The sequence below is a fragment of the Nelumbo nucifera genome, chromosome 3 (genome assembly GCF_055504915.1).
Source record: "Nelumbo nucifera cultivar China Antique chromosome 3, China Antique-T2T, whole genome shotgun sequence".
Lineage (NCBI taxonomy): Eukaryota > Viridiplantae > Streptophyta > Magnoliopsida > Proteales > Nelumbonaceae > Nelumbo > Nelumbo nucifera.
In genome coordinates, this window is record NC_142651.1 from 70,195,061 (window position 1) to 70,201,060 (window position 6,000).

The following is a 6,000-nucleotide window of genomic DNA, read 5'->3' on the forward strand; positions in this document are numbered from 1 at the left end:
CATAGCCCACCTACTACATGGTTTAAAATGCCCATAAATTTCCTAATATTTCCACGAGATATTTTCATTTTCACAGGTACTGACATGAAACTTTACTCGAATCGATATATTCCCTAGTGAACACTATTGGCACTATGTAGACTACAAGAGATAGTATTATACATAAGTTTGTGATGATATTCTAGATATGTGGAGCAGCAATTTTATTGCCCTCCTAACGGACATAATTACCGCTTTGAGCGGGTTCAATATTCTTTTCAAATATGAGGCTATATTAGTTTTTGTTTGTGTAATTTGGTTGATTTATTAGAATCATTTGCATTTTTTATGAGTTTAAATTTTTCATGAACTCATTCTATCATGTAATTTTGACTCTTAGGTTTTACAAGGCATGATGACAACGTATAATTTTTTGTATAACCTTAGTTTCTTAGCTTTATATAATGATTCAGTACAAGATAATAATTTAAAAATGTTTGCTTATGCTTTTTTTTTATTATTTCATAAAATATCATTCTATATTTTTTCATATTTCATAATGGAGTGAAGCTAGGAGGTGCTGGTAACACCTAGGGCAGTTACAGCTAAACTAGGTGGTACAAACCATCTAGAATGGGCTAAGTCTATGAGAATTGATATTGGTGAATGTAGTTAATTGGGTTATACTGTAGTTAGTGAGTTGAAGCTTAATATGTTGGATCCTCAACATCCATGATGGACTTAAGAAAATTGCATGAAAATTTTGTGGTTGATCACTATGGAAGGCCATTCATGAGATCCTTCATCAATTCCTCAAATTGGTCAGGTATGATTTTTGTTTAGGGAACCATGTTAAGTTTTGGGAAGATGCTTGGATTGGTAATGTCTCTCTTAAGGACTTGTTTCCCTCTTTGTATACCATTTCTATGTTAAGAAAGGAGTCTATTTCGAAATCCTTGCATTTCCTTTGTTTCCTTCAGGACCTAATTGGGACTTTGGTTTCCAAAGAGTTGATGAGTTTCACTCTGTAGTGAGATTGTTGCACACCCTTGAAAAAGTTTGTTTGGATTTTTCTAATTTGGGTAGATGAGTTTGGACCTTGCTTCCCAAAGGTTTCTTCACTTGTGTATCCTTTTCAAGTTTCTTGTTCAGTCTAGCAACCCTCAGGTTTACCCATCCATTGAAATTTGGTGTAGGTCCATTCCTCCTAAAATAGATTTTTTCTTTTTTTCTTTTCTGGGAAGTGTACTATGGGAAGATAAATAGAATGGATATTGATTAAAAAAAAAGATAAATACAATGGATAATTTACAAATGAAAACAACCTTTCTTGTGCATTTCCTCAAACTAGTATATTCTTTGTAAATCTAATGGGGAGAGTTGTTACCACTTACTAATCTCATGCCCCATTTACTGCTAATATTTGGGATTGGCTTTTCTTTTCGTCTGGGTGCAGGTGGAATTTGCCAACGAAGGTAAGTATGCTCTTTAATTTGGCTTCGTATGCTTGGCCCAATAAAAGGGGAAGAATCATGTGGAAGTGTGTGAGAGCAACACTAATTTGGACCATTTGTGAAGAAAAGAATGCAAGGATATTCTTAGAGGAGTGAAGTACGGGAGTGGTTGAAGAATGTGTGATGAATAGAGTAATACAATACATCAAATCTATGAATATATTTTATCCTTTCTCATTCGAGGATATTTGGACAAATTAGTATGTGGTGGTGAGTAGTTCATCTAAGAAGGAATGGGTAAAATTGGTGTGGATGCTCCTAAAAGATTTATAAAATTGAACTTTGATGGAGTAGTCAAGGTAACTTGGGTGAGTTGGGTTGGGTCCTTCTGGAATTAGAGGGGTGTTGACTGTTGAGAGATGGACTTATGAAAGAATTATTCTTAGGGCAGTGGGAGTAGGGGTCTCTAATCTCTATTAGGGAAGAGATTCTCAAGGAATAGAAATTGCTAATGAATTGAATGCGGGAAGTTAGGTGATTGAAGGGGATTCAGAACTGGTAGTGGGCTGGCTGAAGGATCTAGATCTGAAGTTTGTAGCTTGATGCTATAGGGATGAAATTAATAAATTTAAATGGCTGACAAGGAATATGGCTATGAGCATTCAATGGGTTGGGAGGTTAGCTAATGTAATGGCTAATACATTAGCTAAGCAAGGGGTATCAAGCGAACAATTGTTTTGGACTTAGTTGTAATTTGCATGCCCTCTTTTATTTTGGAAGAGGTTGCATGTCGCACTTCTTTCTAAGGGATGTTTGCTTGTATGCAACTATTGAATTATATTAATAAATTTTATTAATTATCAACGAAAAAAATCTATGCAACCACACATAAGTAGAATTGTAGAAGTTATCTTTGGAGAAGAAGCAAAGTAATTTTGGGATGGTACACAATCATTGGATGTTTCTAGAGCACATTAGTTGGAAGTGGATACTCTTAAAAAGGGGGAAATATCTTTTGCTTTGTATTTTTCTACCCTATTCATATTAAGAGATTGATGATCTTAAGTTTGTGCAGTAGAATTTTAAGAATGATGTAGATGCTCATAGGAGATTGGTTGGGAGGAAATAGCAAATTTGAGTTGGGAAAAAAACCTTGTAAATACCATACTAAAATATGGAGGAAGTGTTCAACAAATACTATAACATGGCTAAGGGGCAAGGAGGGGAGACCTTGGAGATTGAACCACTAGGCAGAGGGTAGGGACTCCTTGGACCGTTTAAATGCAAAATCAATTTGGATTCCTAGGGAACTAAATCATATAAGCAGATGAATGAGCCAAATGTGGTATGTTTTTGGATCATTTATATAGTGATAAGCTTCCTCTGTGATTTTTGGGGATCTTCCCCCATTTTGTACATCTTCTCATGTACTTTTTCTTCGTTTAATCAAATCTGATTAAATTCCTCTAAAAAAAATAGAGGTGGAGACAAAGAATTTCATATTTGAAGAAATGAGAGCAAAAGGTCTGGAGCTTCTGAAAATACGGAAAGGAAAGATTGCCATGGTTTTTCTGGTTGAAGGAGGTTTTGCTCTGGTTCAAGTGTATTTTGACAGGAGCTTGTAAATCAGTCAAAGTATAGGAATAGAGGAAGAGTCTGAAAAGTTACGGAAAGTTCAATGGAGTAGAAACATGAAACAACAAGAGGGCTGGTATATTGCATTAACAACGATTTGAGAAAGACATGAAACAATTGATTTGTTTCCTGATGGGAAAACAGAGGAAGGGATGGAGTCTGATACTGGAAACTGTTCTGGAATACCAGATGGGAGGAAAGGGTACTCAGGTAATGACCAACATGATAACTCAATAGGAAAAACTGGCCTTGGTGATAGACAAGAATATTATTTAGAGTGACAACAAAGAAGAAGTCCAAATGTCTTGCTGTGTTAAAGCACCCAAGCTTAGAACGATTGTTTCAAAAGATCTGTTAGGGTCGACTAAACAGAGGTATTTTAGTCTTTTCCATCTAAGTAATGTGTTAGTTATATGCCTCCTACATTTGCAGGGGCATTTTCTATCTACTTATTTGTCAAATTTAAATGTATGGTCGACTGGTTAGACTCTTTGTCTTCTCAGTTTGACACTATTCTTCTTCTTCTCTCCCTTCTTCTCTCTTTTTCTTTCTTTATTCTCAGTTCGACTGAACAGTTCTAACATGGTATCAAAGTGCCACTAATAAAAGTCGTTTATAGCTTTCTACCGATCTTCCCCTCATTTTTTTTTCTAGTGCGAGAAATTTAGAGTAGAAGGCTGTGGCGAAACCCATATCTCTACGGCAACCTCCAGGGTTTCGGTGGCTTGACTTTTGGTGACAGGGGATGAATGCAATAGTTCGAGTGAACAAAAAAAACATTTTTTTTCGTGTGGACTGCTGTCACCATGTGTGACAGTTGTGGTGGTCGAATAGGTGCAATCGTGGTGGTGGACCCTCTAATGAGCAATTTCAAGAGGGTTTCTCTGTGGTGTTAAATCAGCCTGTTCGCAGTACAGTGGTGTTTAAGGTGGCCGAATGTATGCTAGGGCAAGTTTGTGGTGATTATAAGTGTGTGGTGTGGTTGTTGAAGAACAGTAGTGTAGTGGTTGGAACTTTTTTTCGTGTGTGACGGGCAGAACTAACTTCGTTGATTGAAATGGCATCAATGGGTGATGCGAGTGGTGACTAGAAATCGAGTGTGATGATTTCCTTTGATTTTTTAAGTGTCCAAATGACATCCATCAAACTCAATGTTGAAAATTATGTTCCGTGGGCTAAGTCAGTGGAAGTGTTTCTGAAGTCTAAGAAGAAAGTGAAACATGTATGGGAGGAAAAACCTAGTGTTGAATCCCCAGGTTTTAGTGATTGGGAGCAAGAGGATGCTCAAATTATGACGCGGTTGTGGAATAGTATGGAGCCTAAAATTAGTGTTAACTTCATGTTTTTAGATACAGCAAGGGATATATGGGAACACGCCAAGAAACTCTATTCTGGACAAGACAGCACTACAAGGGTTTATCAGCTTTATTTGGAATATTTCAGTTTGCAGCAGGGAAATCAGACTCTTGAAGAATATTATGTGATTATGAAAAAATCTTTGGAATGAACTTAATGTCTATCATCGTTTAACTTCAGACATCAAAATTCAGTAGCAGCAAAGGGAACAACTTGATGTTATATGGTTCTTGGTGGGACTGATAGCAAAGTATGAACCTGTCAAAGCATAGATATTGGGAGGGTTTGCTCTCCCTACTCTAGAAGAAGTGTTTTCCCATTTCTATAGGATATCTCTTAGCCCCATGGAGAGTTACATACCTTCCGGAAGATCAGCACTTGTTGTCACTTGAGGTGGTTCTTATGGGCACAGAAGAGTGGTCGTACAGTTAAGGGAGGCCGTAGTAACCCTATGGGTGGTCGTAGCAGTGGAGGAGGTTGTGATTTAGGGGGAGGCTGTGGCAGAGGAAGGGGGAGCACTACTAGGAAATGCACACATTGTGGGAGAGAAGGACACATAGTTAACTTCTGTTATGATTTGCATGGCCCACCATCCACATGGGCTAATCATATATTCAACCATTTGGTCCAGCATCTTCTATAGTCACAACTACTTCTGGGAAGAAGATGATGAGTATTCCAAGAGAGGAGTATGAGAGATTTCTTCAGGCCACTTCACATCAGAATACTGCCACCATAGCTCATTCAGGTATAGTTTGCCTAGCATCCAAGCCTTCACCTAGGATATTTGACTTTGGAGCCTCTAATCACATGGTCGGGACTCCAGGTGTGTTTTCCTCCTTTTCTCCAACCTCTACATCAAATAGTGTTATCCTTGCCAATGGATCTACTTCCCCCATTTACGGTGTTGGTAATGTTAACACAATATCTCTTTCTTTGTCTTCTATTTTATATGTTCCCAATTTTCCTTTTAATCTTATGTCTATTAGTAAACTAACCAAAACCCTCAATTGTTCTATCACATTTTACACTTCCTCATGCTTTTTAGGATCTAACAATGGGGAAGAAGATTGGTGGAGGGCATGAAGTTGGCAGATTGTATTATCTTGACATTGGTGGCTTTACAGTTGCACTTTAAACCTCTTTGACTCCTCTTCAGTGGCATTGTAGACTCGACCATCCATCTCTTAAAGCTCTCTAGCTTCTTGTTCCATGATTGAGTCATTTGTCATCTTTGCAGTGTGAGTCATGTCAGTATGGGAAACACCATCGGGTTTCCTTCAGTCCTAGAGTTGATGGTCATATGTTGAGTCCTTTTGATTTGGTTCATTCAGATGTTTGGGGTCCAATCAGAATTGAGTCTTATAATGGTTACAAATATTTTGCTATCTTTGTATTGTTCAAGAATGACATGGTTTTATCTAATGAAAGAAAGAAGTGAATTATTTTCCATTTTCCAAAAGTTTCATGCTGAAGTGTGTACACAATTTGGTGTTTCTCGTAAAATTTTTCGTTTCGACAATGGCAGAGAGTATTTTCTTTCTTCACTTCAGCAACACTTGGAACAACATGGTAT